Here is a 19,124-nt window from a genome sequence, read left to right on the forward strand (position 1 = left end):
GAGAATTGCTACTCCAGCTTTTTTTGGTTTCCATTTGCATGAAATAGCTTTTTCCATCCCCTTACTTTCAGTCTGTATGTGTCTCTAGGTCTGAAGTGGGTCTCTTGTAGACAGCAAATATATGGGGCTTGTTTTTGTATCCATTCAGCCAATTTGCGTCTTTTGGTGGGAGCATTTAGTCCATTTACATTTAAGGTAATTATCAATATGTATGTTCCTATTCCCATTTTCTTAATTGTTTTGGGTTCGTTATTGTAGGTCTTTTCCTTCCCTTGTGTTTCTTGCCAAGAGAAGTTTCTTTAGCAGTTGTTGTAAAGCTGGTTTGGTGGTGCTGAACTCTCTCAGCTTTTGCTTGTCTGTAAAGGTTTTAATTCTGAATGAGATCCTTGCTGGGTACAGTAATCTTGGTTGCAGGTTTTTCTCCATCATCACTTTAAATATGTCCTGCCAGTCCCTTCTGGCTTGCAGAGTTTCTGCTGAAAGATCAGCTGTTAACCTTATGGGGATTCCCTTGTGTGTTATTTGTTGTTTTTCCCTTGCTGCCTTTATTATGTTTTCTTTGTATTTAATTTTTGACAGTTTGATTAATATGTGTCTTGGCATATTTCTCCTTGGATTTATCCTGTATGGGACTTTCTGTTCTTCCTGGACTTGATTAACTATTTCCTTTCCCATATTAGGGAAGTTTTCAACTATAATGTCTTCAAATATTTTCTCAGTCCCTTTCTTTTTCTCTTCTTCTTCTGGAACCCCTATAATTCGAATGTTGTTGCGTTTAGTGTTGTCCCAGAGGTCTCTGAGACTGTCCTCAGTTCTTTTCATTCTTTTTTCTTTATTCTGCTCTGCAGTAGTTATTTCCACTATTTTATCTTCCAGGTCACTTATCCGTTCTTCTGCCTCACTTATTCTGCTATTGATCCCATCTAGAGTATTTTTAGTTTCATTTATTGTGTTGTTCATCGTTGTTTGTTTCATGTTTAGTTCTTCTAGATCCTTGTTAAATGTTTCTTGCATTTTGTCTATTCTATTTCCAAGATTTTGGATCATCTTTACTATCATTATTCTGAATTCTTTTTCAGGTAAACTGCCTATTTCCTCTTCATTTGTTAGGTCTGGTGGGTTTTTATCTTGCTCCTTCATCTGTGGTGTGTTTTTCTGTCTTCTCATTTTGCTTATCTTACTGTGTTTGGAGTCTCCTTTTTGCAGGCTGCAGGCTCATAGTTCCCGTTGTTTATGGTGTCTGTCCCCAGTGGCTAAGGTTGGTTCAGTGGGTTGTGTAGGCTTCCTGGTGGAGGGGACTAGTGCCTGTGTTCTGGTGGATGAGGCTGGATCTTGTCTTTCTGGTGGGCAGGTCCACGTCTGGTGGTGAGTTTTCGGGTGTCTGTGGACTTATGATTTTAGGCAGCCTCTCTGCTAATGGGTGGGGTTGTGTTCCTGTCTTGCTAGTTGTTTGGCATAGGATGTCCAGTATTGTAGCTTGCTGTTCGTTGAGTGAAGCTGGGTGCTGGTGTTGAGATGGAGATCTCTGGGAGATTTTTGCCGTTTGATATTATGTGGAACTGGGAGGTCTCTTGTGGACCAGTGTCCTGAAGTTGGCTCTCCCACCTCAGAGGCACAGCACTCACTCCTGGCTGGAGCACCAAGAGCCTTTCATCCACACGGCTCAGAATAAAAGGGAGGAAAAAGTAGAAAGAAATAATTAGTAAAAGTAGAAAGAAAGAAAGAAAGAAAGAAAGAAAGAAAGAAAGAAAGAAAGAAAGAAAGAAAGGAGGCAGGAAGGAAGGAAGGAAGGAAGGAGGGAAGAAAAAAAAGAAAGAAAGAAGATAAAATAAAATAAAGTAAGATAAAATATAATAAAGTTATTAAAATAAAAAAATTATTAAGAGAAAGAAAAAAATTTAAAACAAACAAACAAAAAAACGGACGGATAGAACCCTAGGACAAATGGTGGAAGCAAAGGTATACAGACAAAATCTCACACAGAAGCATACACATACACACTCACAAAAAGAGGAAAAGGGGAAAAAATCATAAATCTTGCTCTCAAAGCCCACCTCCTTAATTCGGGATGATTCATTGTCTATTCATGTATTCCACAGATGCAGGGTACATTAAGTTGTTTGTGGAGCTTTAATCCGCTGCTTCTGAGGCTGCTGGGAGAGATTTCCCTTTCTCTTCTTTGTTCTCGCAGCTCCTGGGGCTCAGCTTTGGCTTTGGCCCCGCCTCTGCGTGTAGGTCGCCAGAGGGCGTCTGTTCTTCGCTCAGACAGGACAGGGTTAAAGGAGCCGCTGATTCGGTGGCTCTGGCTCACTCAGGCCGGGAGGAGGGAGGGGAACGGCGTGCGGGGTGGGCCTGCGGCGGCAGACGCAGGCGTGACGTTGCAGCAGCCTGAGGCGCGCCGTGCGTTCTCCCGGGGAAGTTGTTCCTGGATCCCGGGACCCTGGCGGAGGCTGGCTGCACAGGCTACCCGGAAGCGGCGTGTGGGCAGTGACCTGTGCTTGCACACAGGCTTCTTGGTGGCGGCAGCAGCAGCCTTAGCGTCTCATGCCCGTCTCTGGGGTCCGCGCTTTTAGCCGCGGCTCGCGCCCGTCTCTGGAGCTCCTTTAAGCAGTGCTCTTAATCCATTCTCCTCACGCACCAGGAAACAAAGAGGGAAAAAAAAGTCTCTTGCCTCTTTGGCAGGTCCAGACTTTTCCCCGGACTCCCTCCCGACTAGCCGTGGCGCACTAACTCCCTGCAGGCTGTGTTCATGCAGCCAACCCCCGTCCTCTCCCGGCGCTCCGACCGAAGCCCGAGCCTCAGCTCGCAGCCCCGCCCGCCGCGGCGGGTGAGCAGACAAGCCTCTCGGACTTGTGAGGTGAGTGCCGGTCGGCCCTGATCCTCTGTGCGGGAATCTCTCCGCTTTGCCCTCCGCACCCCTGTTTCTCTGTTCTCCTCCGAGGCTCCGAGGCTCCGAAGCTTTCCCCCTCCTCCACTCGCAGTCTCCGCCCGCGAAAGGGCTTCCTAGTGTGTGGATACCTTTCCTCCTTCACAGCTCCCTCCCACTGGTGCAGGTCCCGTCCCTATCCTTTTGTCTCTGTTTATTCTTTTTTCTTTTGCCCTACCCAGGTACGTGGGGGGTTTCTTGCCTTTTGGGAGGTCTGAGGTCTTCTGCCAGCGTTCAGTAGGTGTTCTGTAGGAGTTGTTCCACGTGTAGATGTATTTCTGGTGTATCTGTGGGGAGGAAGGTGATCTCCGCGTCTTACTCTTCTGCCATCTTCCTGGAAGCCCTCCCATTTCATTTTTTTAAAAAAGAGATTTCCCTTTTTATTTTTAAAAATTAATTAATTTATTTATGGCTGCATTGGGTCTTCGTTGCTGTGCATGGGCTTCTCATTGCAGTGGCTTCTCTTGTTGTGGAGCATGGGCTCTAGGTGCGTTGGCTTCAGTTGTTGTGGCTCGTGGTCTCTAGAGTGCAGGCTCAGTAGTTGTGGCACATGGGCTTAGTTGCACCGCGGCATGTGGGATCTTCCTGGACCAGGGCTCGAACCCGTGTCCCCTGCATTGGCAGGCAGATTCTTAACCACTGTGCCACCAGGGAAGCACCCATTTCATTTTTTGAAAGGTGTCCTTATGTATAGTCTGAATATAGTCAGAGAATAAATATCGGAATGCTGATGGATGTTTAACTTAGATTGCATTTTTTCTTCAAGCTACAGTGAAAGTTATATACTGGTTCTTACCAGATGCTCATCCAATTAAATTATCATTGGTGTATAAAGTTTAAATATCAATAATTTATAACATATTTTACACACTTTATAGTGATGCAAGTAATTTGATTTCATTTTACAGATGATGAAATTGGAATTTAAGGAATTATAAAAGACTTGTCCTTTACAACAAATTCAGGGCTTCGAAACCTATGTATACAAAATCATTCCAACTCTGCTTAGTTTCTATTTCCTAACATGACTGATTTTTGTTGAGGCTATATAAATGTGTAGGTAGTCTTACAAAAAATACAGAAAAATAAGACCTGGATTTTGCTGACCAACATCAACACCATTTGTTGAGACATTTATATTCTTGCTTTCAAATGCACACATGGCCCTTTCTCTACAGAAGGGCTTCCCAAAGGGTAGTCTACAGGCTCTATCCATCAGAATCACCTGGGAAGTCTGAAAAAATGAATATTGCCTACCGCCTAAACTACCTGGATCAAACTCAATGGGAGTAGGAACCTGGGAATTTATCATTTTAACAAGATTCTCTCATCATTGTTATGTATACTAAAGTGTGAGAACAGCCACTAAACTATTGTGCTGTTCCCCCAAGATGAGAATGTATTTCCAGACACCTTCGATTATCTGGAGAAGTTGTCCAGGCATGCAGATGATACTCGATAGTATAGCACAGTACAGTCCTTTCAGAGAAAAAAGAAATCCACACAGAGCACAGAATGTGATGTCTCTGCGGCTTGAAACAGGGAAGCATATTCTTGGGAAAAGTGAATTTCTTTCAAGTGTGATCAGCGTTATTGTATGGAAAAAAGAGTATATTTGTAAGTTTGAGTCTGGAATCACAATCTGCTTTTTAAAAATGTGTTTAACTTCTCTTTAAAAGGCAGTAATCAACTGAGAAATTGTCTATATGGTCTATCTAATACAACGTTGCCCAATGCTAATATAACATGAGGCAAAATGTGAGCCACATATGGAATTTCAAATTTTTCTGGTAGCCACATCATAAAAAAGGAAAAATAAACAGGTGATATAAATTTTAATACTATATTTTATTTTAACCAATATACAAAATATTTAATTTCAACATGCAATATACAAATTATTAATGAGATAATTGACATCTTCTATTTCATCTCAAGTTTTCAAAATCTGATACGTATTTGTCACTTATATCACATTTCAATTCAAACTAGCAGTATATCAAGTGTTCCATAGTCACATGTGGCTGGTGGCTATCATATCAGACTGTGCAGGTCTAAAAGAAAAAGAAGAGTTTTTTTTCAAATCTTGTGATTACCACTTCTATACCTGGTGATGTCTGTCAAGTTACATAACTTTTAGAGCAGTAGTTTTCTCATCTGAACAAATGTAAATTGGGAACAGTACGTAATATATATCTTACAAGACCTCCATGTTAGTTACTCTGTAAGCACAAAGTACCAGTTATCTCTGTGCATGTATTGATATGTGCTGGTGTGATGGTATTAGGAATGACTAACAAAAGGAAATCTCCGTCATCTTCAAGTTTAATAAAAAGATGAGGTTAAGATTGTCCAGGAAGTTAAGGGCACAGAAATGTTGTTTGGAGGGTACAGAGATAAAGGCTATGGGCCTAATAACTGAATTACAGTTTTGTTTTTTTGTTCATGAAGGTCCTTTATTCTCACAGAGATGGGGTGTAGGTGACAAAACCACAGTATCTGCTGCACAACAATATACCATCAACCTGTGCTTTTGTTCATAAAGGCAGATAAGGACAGCTAAGAACAACCTGATTTTAGTGACTTATTGTGCAGCTTAGTTATCCATCAACATCCCAGATCTATAAATTGAAATGGTTATATCTTAACAGATCACCTCATCAGGAAAAAACATTACCTAAACTGTCTTGTATTTGTGCTGCATAACACTAAAAGAAGTTCACCAAACTACTTTAGAGGTCTATAACAAGTATGGAAAAGTATTGGCATTCTAAAAGACACATCTGAGACTATTTCATTTTATTTTTACTTTAAAAGATGAGGCTGTTTCTGAATACAAAAGTATTAGCTATGCTTCAGTGTGTTCTGGGATTATATGATTTATAGCACAGTTTGTGTCACAAAATGAAATGACAAAGGGGTAAAAGGGATACTTACTTTTATTTAGATAGTTCATGTAAGGAGAGAAGAATGGATTCTAATGTGTTTTATTTATTTATTTATAGGGAATAAGTATAGTGAAGCAAAAATTGTACAAAGTTAAATATTAAAGCAGGTTTAATAACTACTAATTTATTTATTTATTTGTAAACTGTAAAGGGAAAGATGAGTGGGGAGAGACAGAAAGGCTTGGGTTTTCTTACTTTGATTAGGGTGAAAATTTTTGAAGCTAAAGCTATAAATGACAAGTTTTCTTACACTCAGTCTACTGAAATTCATGGCATTTTTGACTTAAAAAATTCCCTATTATTTGTTGGTGCAGGCTAATGTTTCTGATTTTTTTTTTTTTTTTTTTTGAGAGACAGGAGTTGGTATTCTCTAACCCTTTCTTTCTACGGCCTGAACACACAGATGGCTAATAATTGAAATTATGTGTTCATGGCTTACCTTATTTTTGCTTGTTTATTCAGTCTGCAATGTTCTTTTTGGAGCTTTGCATGTCCAAAGTAGTAAAACAAATTAATGTAGCTTTTGTTTTCAGCAGACCTGTCTCCAGAGGTAATTTCCTTTAAGTTAATGATTTAGGTTATTCTTCCCACATATGTCACATGCCATGGCTTGGCATGATTTTGTTTGCACTTCTCAGAGTATGAGACCCAGACAGCATATACAATATTCACAACAAGGATTAGAGACACCTTGTTGAAAGCAAAACAAAAAGCTGAAAATATCAAAGCCCACATCCCACTTTTTCTTCACTTCTTTTTCTCATTAGCACAGATTATTTTCCAGAAATGGCTCCTTACCAGATGATTCAATGGCAAACATCTTTTTAAAGTTCACTTTCTCTCTCATGAGCCAGTTCTAATTTAGGGTGGTTGGAAGTGTTGCTTATTAACACCGTCCCATTCAGAAACCTCAGCAAGCATCTTCTGAGAGTCAACAAAAATCTGATGCTATGGTGGGATTTGTGTGAACAAAACAGTGCACCTTAAAGGACTGTCATTCTTAAGAAGCTTATAAAAATAAGAAATCAAAATATAGGGATTCATAAGAGAGATCCAAAAAATATTTGAAACAACATACGTGATTAAGAGAAGCTAGCTTTAAAAGCCATAGCACAGTTGTCGCTTGGTATCTGTAGGGGATTTGTTCCAGGACCCCTGCAGATACCAAAATCCACAGACGCTTAAATCCCTTATATAAAATAGCATAGTAATTGTATATAACCTATGCACATTCTTCCATATATTTTAAATCATCTCTAGATGATTTATAATATTGAATACAATATAAATGCTATGTAAATAGTTGTCATCATGTGGCGAATTCAAGTTATGCTTTTTGGAACTTTCTGGAATTTTATTTTTCAAATATATTTGATCAGTGGTTGGTTGAATCTGGCAACATGGAACCCATGAATAAGAAGGCTGCTGACTGTATCTGCAAAAATACCTTAAGTTTGTACAGAATTCAGATATTACTCTTAACAAGTGTAGTTATGGCATTCTTAATATCAAGGAAGACTGTGTCAAAACCCAAGAAGAATAAGATATAGTTCCTAAATTCATATAGCTCGAGTCTGGTGGAGAGAAATTCACATGTGAATAATTTTAGTACAGTAGTCCTCCCTGGTCCACATGGGATACTTTCTAAGACCCCCAGTAGATGCCTGAAACCACTTATAGTACGAAACCCTATATATACTATGTTTTTTTCCTATATGTACATATCTATGATGAAGTTTAATTCATAAAGTAGGCATACTAAGAGATTAATAACAATGACTAATAATAAAATAGAACACTTATAACAATATACTGTAATATAAGTTATGTGAATGTGGTCTCTGCCTCTCTCTTCCAAAACGTCTTATTGTACTGTACTCACATTTCTTCTTGTGATAATGTAGAACAATAAAATTCCTATGTGATTGGATGAAGTGAGATGCGTGACATAGGCATTGTGATATAGTGTTAAGTTGTTGTGACCTTCTGACAATATGTCATAAGGAGGATCATTTGCTTCGGGTGATCTTGAATCATTGAGCCATGATGATGGCAGTGGTTGGACGTCAGGAGCAGACGATGGGTGGGGATCCCAAGTGGGATGGAGTAGGATGGTGCAGGATTTCATCACACTTCTCAGAACAGCAAGCAACTTAAAACTTATAAGTTGGTTTTTTCTGGCATTTTCTATTTAATATTTTCAGACCTAGGTTGACTGTGGGTAACTGAAACTGAGAAAATTAAAACCATGGATAAGATTGGGGAGGCGGAGTGACTACTGAAACACATAAGAACTATTTAGTAGAATTATGTCTGTAATTCTTGGAAGGCCAAGAGGTGGGGTTATTTTTCCCTGATTGAGGAGAAGGGTTCCAGTGGGGCTTGACTGAAGAAGTGATACCTGGATGAATCTGGAAGGATGAGTATATATTTGCTAAATTGACAAGAGGATGAAAAATATTCCAGGCAGAAGAGCCAGCAAAAGAGAACATGACTCATTTAGCAAAATGTGGGATGTTAAGGCATACATGGGGATATGTAAGGATGTTTATAGGAAATAGGTACAAGCCAGATCCTGAAAAGACTAGGTTTGCTTGCTATATTTAAAATTGTTGCTTTGTGGCTCATCTAAAATAGGAGATTATTACAATTAACTCCTTTCCTTGAAAAAACACTCTGCCTGAAGGTTCTATAGGCATAGAATGAGACTTGGAGGGGAGTCCAGGTAGAAAGCTATTATAATAATCAAAGTAATGGATGAGGTGGGCACAAACTAAGGAAGTGGAAGTAAAAATGGAAAAGAGCTGGATTATAGAGATATGTGGGAGTGGGAATTGACAAAACGATGTCTGAATGGACATGGAAATTGAAAGAAGCCAAGAAATTAAAGATAATTCCTATAATTTGAAGATTGGACAACTGGATGGATGTTCATTCCCCAAACCAAAAACCTAGTGTATAGGAATAGAGGCAAGTTCAAGATGTGGGGTGGTTGCTATAGTTTATATTCTACTTGTTGTCTAAGGCTTATGGCATGAGGAAACGGAGGCCTGCACTCGTAAGAATTCATAAAGGATCCTAGAATTAAAAACTTCTTAGTTCTAGGAACAATCTACTCCTTTTATTCTCCTGTATTATTCTATGGTATTGCTGAGTGTACTTCTAAAGTAGTCTCGGTTCAAGGCTGCAGGTCCTTTCTTCCTCTGCTAACCTCCCATGATTTATCGTAGGTTCAAGCTCTTTTTGTTGGAATTGCAAAACATTTGGACTGAAGTCAGATATCTCACTGAAGAAGTAGTGAGAAAAAATGAATAATAGAAAATTGGAATCCAGCAGGTGATTTGACAGAATTAGAGAAGGTCTGTGGGACAATGAACGTGATAGCAATTCATTCTAGAGACCCTCTATTATAGGCTTCCAAAATCTATTATACCATAGGCGACAAAGTACTAACTAGATTTTAAACTGCAATACTCAAAGACTCAATCAGAAATTGATAAAACCACTGAAACAGTAGATAGCCTAGTCATTGGGTCCAGCTGGTTTAGATGTTATTTTCCGTAGTTCTTCCTTCCTTCTGGGATGGGAATGAATTAATGCCAGTGCATTATGTCTCTCTGAGTAGATGAGTAAATTGAATGAATTTACAATAGTATTGTAATCTCCAAATCTCTACAGACAATCAAGATCAGAGAATTTTTGTAAGGAAATTGTGACCCTGGAAGCATGCCATGTAATATGCATTTTTGTAAAACAGAGCCTAGAGATGGTTGAATTGAGGATCCCACAGTTTTCTAGGGTAAAGAGAAAAAACAAATGTAGGATGATAGAAATGTTTTTCTAACATTCTGTTAATGCATGGACCATGTGCCTTTTTTAGGCAATTTCTCAACTCAAGGTGATCAGATGTTTCATGTGCTCGGAATGAGGTTGTTTATTTCACTTTAGGCAGAATTAGATATAAGCCAAGTTTATCTTTGGCATTCAAATTTGCATTTTCTCTGCCTTTCTCCCCAGTCACACTGGCTGCCCTCCCACTCCAACCCCTCCAGACACTCTGCATTATACTCCTTTCTTATTTTCTCCATCCTCAGTCTGCCAAAGATTTCTTTCAAGAAGGCACTGGGTAAACTCCTTCACATTAGGGTTTATATTTTTGATGAGACTTAAAATGTTCATTCTCTTTTTGGGGGGAGATTAGCTTTTCCTTCAGCCACAGGAAGGAAATGTTGGTAAGAGTGAAACTGAAAGGTGCCAGCAAACAAAGTGAGTGATAGGAAGACCACTTCCATCATCTTCCTTGGGTCTGCCTACCATCACCATGCTCTTATTAACTGGCAGCATTGAAAGACATATGCTCTCTTTGATTCTCTGCTTTTACACGTAGAAACAAAAGAAAGTACGCTAAAAGTGATTTGGATATCCAAACTGGTTTCCTGCCTCCCTGCTCTTTACCAGTGACATATGAGGATATTCCAGGAGATTATCTACTGTCAGATTAGTTCTCTGTACTGTAGTTTTGTTTTGAACTTTTTTCTTTCTTCTTTTCTTTTCTTTTTCTTTTTTTTTTTTTTGCAGTTAGTCTAATGGCTAAACATGTTCTCCTTTCTTCTCTATATGTTCTACCACATTCTTTCACTTGGAATTCTTTTCCATTCTAGGTCTATTTCTTCCCCACCCCCACCCCCCTGCCATGTATTCCAGGTTTCCTTCATTAAAAAAGAAGAAGAAGAAAAAAAAGTTCTTTAATGCTCATCCCTATGGGGCAACATGCAACTCATAAGAATAATAACTAACAAGGGTAAGTTCTGAATAATAACCCCTTTGAAGCCTCATAAAGGGCCTTCCCAATGCTCCATATACCCACCTACAAACCATAGAATTGTCTTTTTCCCTGGTTCAGTAAAAAGATCTCAGATATGCTGAAAGCTGTACGTGGAAATGCAAAATTATTATTATATTTTTAAACTAAGAACTAGAAAACAAACAAAAAAATGAAATAGAAATATTTTAATTGGTAAATTTTTAAAGGAGGAAGTAATTAAAACCTCCATAAATAAAATTAATACATATACATTCTTTCATACCTACTTTTAAGAAATATATCAATTTAGCTTTACTGATTGATTAAGTTTCTAGACACAGAAGAGTTTAAATTTTTTCTGAAGACATCATCAGAGGAACATGAATATGGATAAGTATATATATATATTACTTAACCCAAAATAATACAAGCAATCATTAAACAGATGGATACTTTTATTCACTTTTTAGTTCCTAAAGATTTTTCATTACAAACCCACGTCATGTGGATATTTTAAAAATACAGAAATAGATATTTATTCAGAGTACATTAACTATCAGTGACAAAGTTTTATTGTTCTCTAGCCATTCCTCCTTAGAACGATTTTTTTTCCTCAAAAAATCAGGTATGCAGGGAAGACAATGCACATGGTGAGTAGGAGGAACGGGACCAGTTCAGTCCAAACACAAACTGTCCTCACTTGGCCCTCTTTGAAGTTGAAGTTAGGATAGTTTGAGTGGTTATTTTCATCTTTAAAATGCATGCCCAGGAGCCCTAACATAATTTGTCAAGATAGAGGAATTTTAGAACCTTCCTAGGCCAAGTTATTTTTCCGCTATGATTGTCAACCCCAAATTCTCATTCAAAATTCCAAAGAAATGACTCCTGAGAATTAAGCAAAACCTAATCTCTTTCCTGAGAGATTCCTCTTTCATTAGCAGAACATTTTGCAGGCTTAATCAAGGAGATACCTCATTTGTAAAATGGCTCAGTGGGAATGGCCATCTTCCACCCACCCTCACTCTCCGTATAATAAATGATCATGAGAAACCTCAGGAAATGGGGGAGGGAGAAACCCCAACAAATAAAGATGGCTATGGATTAAACAGCAGGAACTGAATAGGCTTCTCCACTAGAGGGTCACTACCTTTGCGCAGTGAGGGCTGATGGTGGACACAGCTTAACTTTTGGATTTGGATTTTGGATGCTCCGGACATTTCATAAAACATAACATCTCCTGCAACATAATCACGACACAGAAACCTTTAACTGAAAGTTCCCTATTGTATAGTTTACTTAAAAAAAATTGATCAACATTCTATCTGTTAAGGTGGTTGTTTTGTAAGGTATGAGATGGGGATCTAATATCCTAAAAACAGCAGTAACAAGAATAACAAGTGGTTCAGTTTTATGTACTGAAGATTGTTTTGTTTTGCTCTTCTTGGATTTTGGGATCTGGCTTTAATTTCAGAATGTGATTTTTTTTTTCTTGAATCACTCCTGAAATATTCATTTTACTAATTTTAATATAGGCTTTTCTTCTATTAATTCTGTTCCTGTGGATTTAGTTTTTCAATTTGTTCATATTGATTAGTCTCTTTGATTCGGTTGCAACATCTCTGAAAAGACGAGTGGTTGCCTTTGCCTGTACTTGCAGATAAGGGAGTGAATCACAGACTTGGAAAATGGACTCTATTTCCTTTTTTTTTTTTTTTTTTTTTTTGCGGTACGCGGGCCTCTCACTCTTGTGATCTCTCCCGTTGCGGAGCACAGGCTCCGGACGCGCAGACTCAGCGGCCATGGTTCATGGGCCCAGCCGCTCCGCGGCATGTGGGATCCTCCCGGACCGGGGCACAAACCCGTGTCCCCTGCACCGGCAGGCGGACTCTCAACCACTGCGCCACCAGGGAAGCCCGGAGTCACGCTCTTTATTCCCCGTGGCTTTTGATTATAATAAAGCTCTCAGGTGATTATTTGAGAGAGGGTCGGATAGGAGACAGAGTATACTGGATGACTTATCACGGGCACTGCTCTGATTCTCAGGCGCCAGCTCCCATGCTTACTCTGAGAGTGTAGGGTCAGAACTCCCACCTCAGAGAGCAGTGCTGACTTCTTTAGCTTGGGTCCCTGTTCTCCAGTCTGCTGCTACTGAGAGTAGGGAGAGTCATATTCAATTAAGTTTATTTTGACCATATCTTATGTTTGCCAGCCTTTATTTCCTCTCTTCCTGGTTCTCTTGAGAGTTCTGTTAGGAGAGAAATGTGTTTCGTTACTATTCATGTTTTCTTTCTTTTGTTTCTTTCTTCTTTTATTTAAATGCCTTTGGCTTCTGGTTTCTCTTTAGGGTAGTATGCTGTGTTCTGTTGAGTAGACTTTGCTCTCAGTCTACAGTCATCTGCTGTACTCCATCTAGAATACCCTCAACTCTCTTACTTTGATAGTGGTATTATGTACTTCTGATTTTACTTTAAAAGCATATTTATTGTGTACTGTCCCATGGATTTGAGGAGGGAGGATAGGTTATTGGAACTTTTCTTTCTTGCTTTCTGATACAATTTTTCTCCCTCTTTCTTCACCATCACTTATTCTACCTGTCATTTATCTTCACCTATGATTTTGAAGGTGTGTAAAATGTATTGTTTGGTTTTATCTTTCTATCCAGTATTTGTTAACATACTTTGAAAGTTGATATCCAAATTATTGTGATCACAACTTTTTCTATTACATTTCTTCTCTTCAAATATAATTGTTTACTTTTGTTTTCCATTTTAGTCATATTTGCAGATTTACTGAAAAAGAAATATTTGATGGCTTTTAAAGATCACTGTCTGCATTTTTTTTTACTTAAGTCTGAGAATTTTTTTGCTTTGATGAAGTGAAAATCCTGAGTTTCCTTATCCCCTGACCCTGAGAGACATACGTTATTCTCTTAGAGAATATGTATTCCCTAAGTCTTTGCATTCCTGGAAATGTCCAAGTACTGCTTTCACACTAGAAAAGCAACTAGGAAGGATATAAAATTGTATGTACATTGAACAAATATTTCAACTGATATTTCTTCATTGTCTTCCAGCATTTCTTATTGATTTTTTGTGGCCTCACTTACTATCCATGCATGTGCTAGTTAAATCCTCTTCCTAGAAATATAGCTGGGGGTGGTAGAGGGAAGGTTGATGTGCAGATCTCCCAGAAAAATTTTCAGGTCTCAGAAGGCATTTATCTAATTTCCCTCTGTTCCTCTGAAGTGCTTTTTCTGTACCTACAATTTTGTACTCCACCACTTTGAAATGCTGGAGCACTTAAAGATATCAGAAGTCTACCTCCCAACATACACCTACATACCTACACACGTATGTGCCCTCCCCGACCCTGGCCACCTCAGGTTTTAGAATCAATCAGTCTACAAACAGAAGTACTGAGTTCGGTTTGGAATCTGGAAATCAATGCTCTGATCACCTAAGGGTTATAATCCTTAGCGTCAAAGAATTGCTCTCCATTTTCATATCTGGTGTAGTTGTTTTTCTTAACTGAATCTGATATTTTTGTAGTTAGTGGAAAAGACTTCTTGTACTTAGTAGCAGTTCTAAATTTCAGCAGGTATTCTTTTTCCATTTACCTTACAGGTTTTTCAGGGATAGTTGTGATATGTTTCATTATGGACGCTTGCGAGACACTACTTCCCTGTTGGTTCCAATACCAGTGCTTTTCTAATGTAGTCTCTTAAAGGGTGTGCATTCCATTGATATTGTTCTTCATTCTACACTCCTGAATTACCTGTATATACTGTTAATGTCTCCTCAGGTCCAACCCACAAGGCAAAGTTCAAAGCTTGTCTCTATGATTGTATTATTTCTTCAATTCTCTCAATATCATCTGTTATTTTAAAACTATGTTTAAAGAAAAAAAATGCTGTCCTGGACATACACAGGAGCTCTCACAGTGGAATTAAGCAATCTTAAATGCTTCAAAGAAACAGAGTGGTCAGTTCTCGTCAGAACCAGAACATTTAAAAAATGATCCACTGTGTCTTCATTGATAATAAATTGCCTAATTCTATTCATACCAATTCAACCTGATGCAAAGAATAGTCTCTAAGAACTAATTTGCTTACCCCTTGTAAAGAACACAATGGCTTCTGTTACCTTAAATAAATGATTAAAATGATATACATTTTAAAACTCAAGTTTTTATAATAACAGTATAAGAAAATAAGTTATAGATGAAAACATAATCAAGTCAAACACTATATGTATATTTTATATGGGCTTCCAAATTTATCAGAGATCCTTATAAGAATTTCAATTTAAAAAGAACAAATGTTAATTCAATAACATTAATATAAATTACTATGCTATTATTGTTTACATAAGTATGGAAAGTTAATTTCCTTGAAAAAATATATAAATAATATAGAAAGAAGTATTATCTAATACGATCACACAAAAAGATCACAAATGACAATAGGGGCAACTAATTATTCATAAAAATTCCAACACTCAGAAAACTATATGAAACATTTGTAAACTCAATCCTCCCAAACAATATGCATTTTCTTTTCCCCCCTCATCAAGTAAATGTTTAAACTTTAAAAAAGTCAGTTTCAAAGTACACAGGTAATCTTTTTATAATATAACAATTTGAATGGACATTAGTTTTCAAAAAAGAAATGGATAAGAGCAACTTTTTCCAAGAAACATAGAGGCAAATACCCCAAGCAAAACAATCTACTTAGTCACTGTTGCATTGTTATTAGAAAAGCACTAGAGAGTTCTGAGTGGTATAAAGGGAACTTCTGGACACAAGATTCTTTGAAGCCTTATTAGTAGCCAGTAACATTATCTCTAAATACAAGAAGGACAATCTAGTATCATGAAAAGACCATGGAATGCAGATGTCTGCAACCTCTCTAAGAAAATTATGGCATTTCCTAATGTTGTAGAATCAAATACAGAAAAGCATGAATGGGCTTTACAAATTATAACACTGAACTAAAATCCAATAATAATATCTGTCATCCAAAGTTCTCTTTGTGTCACAAAAATCATAAGTGCACAGTAAAGACTCAACCAAACAAAAATGTTTGAGATTGCTTATATGGTTTGTAAAACATTTATAAATGTATTGAAGAAGTCAGTTTGGTATTTGGAATGTAACATTATTTCCAAGCCCACAGTAGATGCAATGATCTTCACCTTAACAAAAGCAAATTTGACTCAATCTAATGTAGAAAAGAAAGTGGTTTTCAAATTGAGTCATGTTTAAAAATAAGCAGAAGACCTAAATAGACATTTCTCCAAAGAAGATATACAGATTGCTAACAAACACATGAAAGGATGCTCAACATCACTAATCATTAGAGAAATGCAAATCAAAACTACAATGAGGCATCACCTCACACCAGGCAGAATGGCCATCATCAAAAAATCTATAAACAATAAATGCTGGAGAGGGTGTGGAGAAAAGGGAACCCTCTTGCACTGTTGGTGGGAATGTAAATTGATACAGCCACTATGGAGAACAGTATGGAGGTTCCTTAAAAAACTAAAATTAGAATTACCATATGACCCTGCAATCCCACTACTGGACATATACCCTGAGAAAACCATAGTTCCAAAAGAGTCATGTACCACAATGTTCATTACAGCTCTATTTACAATAGCCAGGACATGGAAGCAACCTAAGTGTCCACTGACAGATGAATGGATAAAGAAGATGTGGCACATATATACAATGGAATATTACTCAGCCATAAAAAGAAACGAAATTGAGTTATTTGTAGTGAGATGGATGCACCTAGAGACTGTCATACAGAGTGAAGTAAGTTAGAAAGAGAAAAACAAATACCATATGCTAACACATACATATGTAACCTAAAAAAGAAAGAAAAAAAAAATATATATATGGTTCTGAAGAACCTAGGGGCAGGACAGGAATAAAGACACAGACATAAAGAATGGACTTGAGGACACTGGGAGTGGGAATGTTAAGCTGGGATGAAGTGAGAGAGTGGCATGGACACATATACACTACCAAATGTAAAATAGCTAGTGTGAAGCAGCCGCATAGCACAGGGAGCTCAGCTCGGTGCTTTGTGACCACCTAGAGAGGTGGGATAGGGAGGGTAGGAGGCAGACGCAAGAGGGAGGAGATATGGGGATATATGTATATGTATAGCTGATTCACTTTGTTATAAAGCAGAAACTAACACACCATTGTAAAGCAATTATCCTCCAATAAAGATGTTTAAAAAAAAAATCTGTGGTAAATGTGCATGAAAATAAGCCAGTTTGAAGTTCAGAGAATAAAGAAATGCTTGCAAATTGAAAAAAAAAATTGAGTCATGTTTAAGACATAGTGGAAAGTTTAACAACTTAAGGCAACATTTGAATCTATCTTTATAAGCTCAATTTCATATTCTGCACTAACTCTATTTGGAAATATGTTTTTCACATATTTCCACATGATAATGGACATTATCATGGTAAGTGCATTCCAATGAACTGATTTTGACTTTCTACATATAAATGTTTGGCTGCTAGGCATGCTTTTCTTAGGTGATACACCCCATTTTTTCACGGTGACAAGGATACCTGGGCAGAGTAAGTAAAGGCAGCATGGTTTAAAGACAGCACTGCTCTGATTCTGACCAATAGACCTTAAAAGCAAAACACAAAAGGTTTAAACTTATTCCAAAAAACTTAATTTTGTCTCAAAAAGATCAAGAAGATTTATAGAAATACAAAAATATTCAAAACCCAACAAGGTAAGCTTAACAGTTTCTGACATCCACTCAAAAATTACCAAAAATAAAAGGAAACAGGAAAATGCTAATCATAATGTGGATGAAAACTGACCCATAATTGACAAAGATGTTAGAATTAGCAGACAATGGCATTAAAACAACATTATAACGGCTATCCATTTCTTCCAAAACTTAAGGATCTATAGAAAAGATATTAAAAAGAAAACAACCCAAATTCAACTTTTAGAATTGAAAACTATACAGTGTGAGGTGGAAAATAGTCTGCATTAATAGTAGATTACATAGTGTAGGAAAGGTTAGTGGAATTGATGATATAGCAATAGAAATGATCCAAACTGGGAGAGAATGAGAGACAAAGAGAATAAAAACAAACAAAATGAATAGTGCCAGTGACCTTTGGGATAACTTTAAGCTGCCTAACATAGGTGCATTTGAAGCCCTCAGAGGAATACAAAGGAAGGAGAAGAAAGAGAGAAGGGTCAGGAAACAAAATATATGAAAAAGTAGTAACCAAAATTTTCCCAAATTTGATGCCAACTATAAACCCACAGATCCAAAACTCTCAATGAATGCCAAGCACAAGAAATATGATAGAAACTAAATTAAGGTACATTATATTAAAATTGCACATACTCAGTAATTAATAAAGAGAACATGTTAAAAGCAGTCATATGTAAATATGTTACATATAGAGGAACAAAAATAAGATTGACAGATTACTTGTTGAGAACAATGCAACTACAAGTATATGTCACTACCAATACTTGTACGCACATATTCACAGAAACTTTACAGTATCCCCAAACTGGAAACAACTCAAAAGTCCTTAGAACGTTGAATATATACCAATCTGTGGTATATGCACACAGTGAAATACTACTCAGCAACGAAAAGGAACTGGCTTTTGATACATTGTACAACATAGATGAATCTCAAAATAATTATCCTGAGTAGAGAAGTCAGACCAAAATTAAGCATATCCTTTCTGCTTTTATTTATATAATTTCTAGAAATAGAAATACATCTATAGTGACAGAAAGGCATTTAATGGTTGCCTAGGGATAGGGGGGGGGGGTAGACAGGAGGAAGCCATTGAAAGGGACCCAAGGAAACTTTAAGGTGATAGATATTTCATTATCTTGATTGTGATAATTATTTCACAGATGTGTAGATTTGTAAATACATATCAAACTGTATAGTTTAAATATGCACAGTTCATTGCATGTCAACTGTAATGTAATAAAGTTAAGGGAGGGGCGCATGATTGAACTTAATAGTAGAAAAAATCAACTCAAAGCATTTTCCCCATATGTGTATACTACCAATGAAACTTCATCCAACTATCAGTAAATTTAACTATAATTAAGAAAACTGGAGATTTTTAAAATTTCAAAACATGTAAAAATCTAGATGTATAGAAAATATAATTAATTATAGCTGGGAACAATCTTAGAGGGTACTTAGTTTGAAATCCACAATTCTTGAGTCATGGATTACAGAATTTAAGAAAGCTGAAACAAGCTATGTGGGATAGCATATCCACACTTATTATGATATAGATAAGGAATCAAAGTCCATGAAAGCTTATACTGATTTGTGAAAAAATATCTCCAGATTCTCAGTCTACAGCTTTTTCCATTTCTATCATCTTGTCTCAATTAATTTGTGTATCATTCTTTTGTG

General features: G+C 37.3%; 1 long non-coding RNA gene across 1 annotated transcript in view; it reads left to right on the top strand.

Moving 5' to 3' along the window:
• The window catches only part of LOC309963145, a 328,740-nt gene extending 326,845 nt beyond the window's left edge, over positions 1–1,895 (top strand). The window contains exon 2 of the long non-coding RNA XR_014326280.1: positions 1,733–1,895. This is a non-coding gene — a long non-coding RNA (uncharacterized lncRNA). The remainder of the gene's footprint in view (positions 1–1,732) is intronic.
• Positions 1,896–19,124: the final 17,229 nt, after the last annotated feature.

This window comes from Leucopleurus acutus (assembly GCF_964270905.1).
Source record: "Leucopleurus acutus genome assembly, chromosome: 6".
In the NCBI taxonomy this organism is placed as follows: Eukaryota; Metazoa; Chordata; class Mammalia; order Artiodactyla; family Delphinidae; genus Leucopleurus; species Leucopleurus acutus.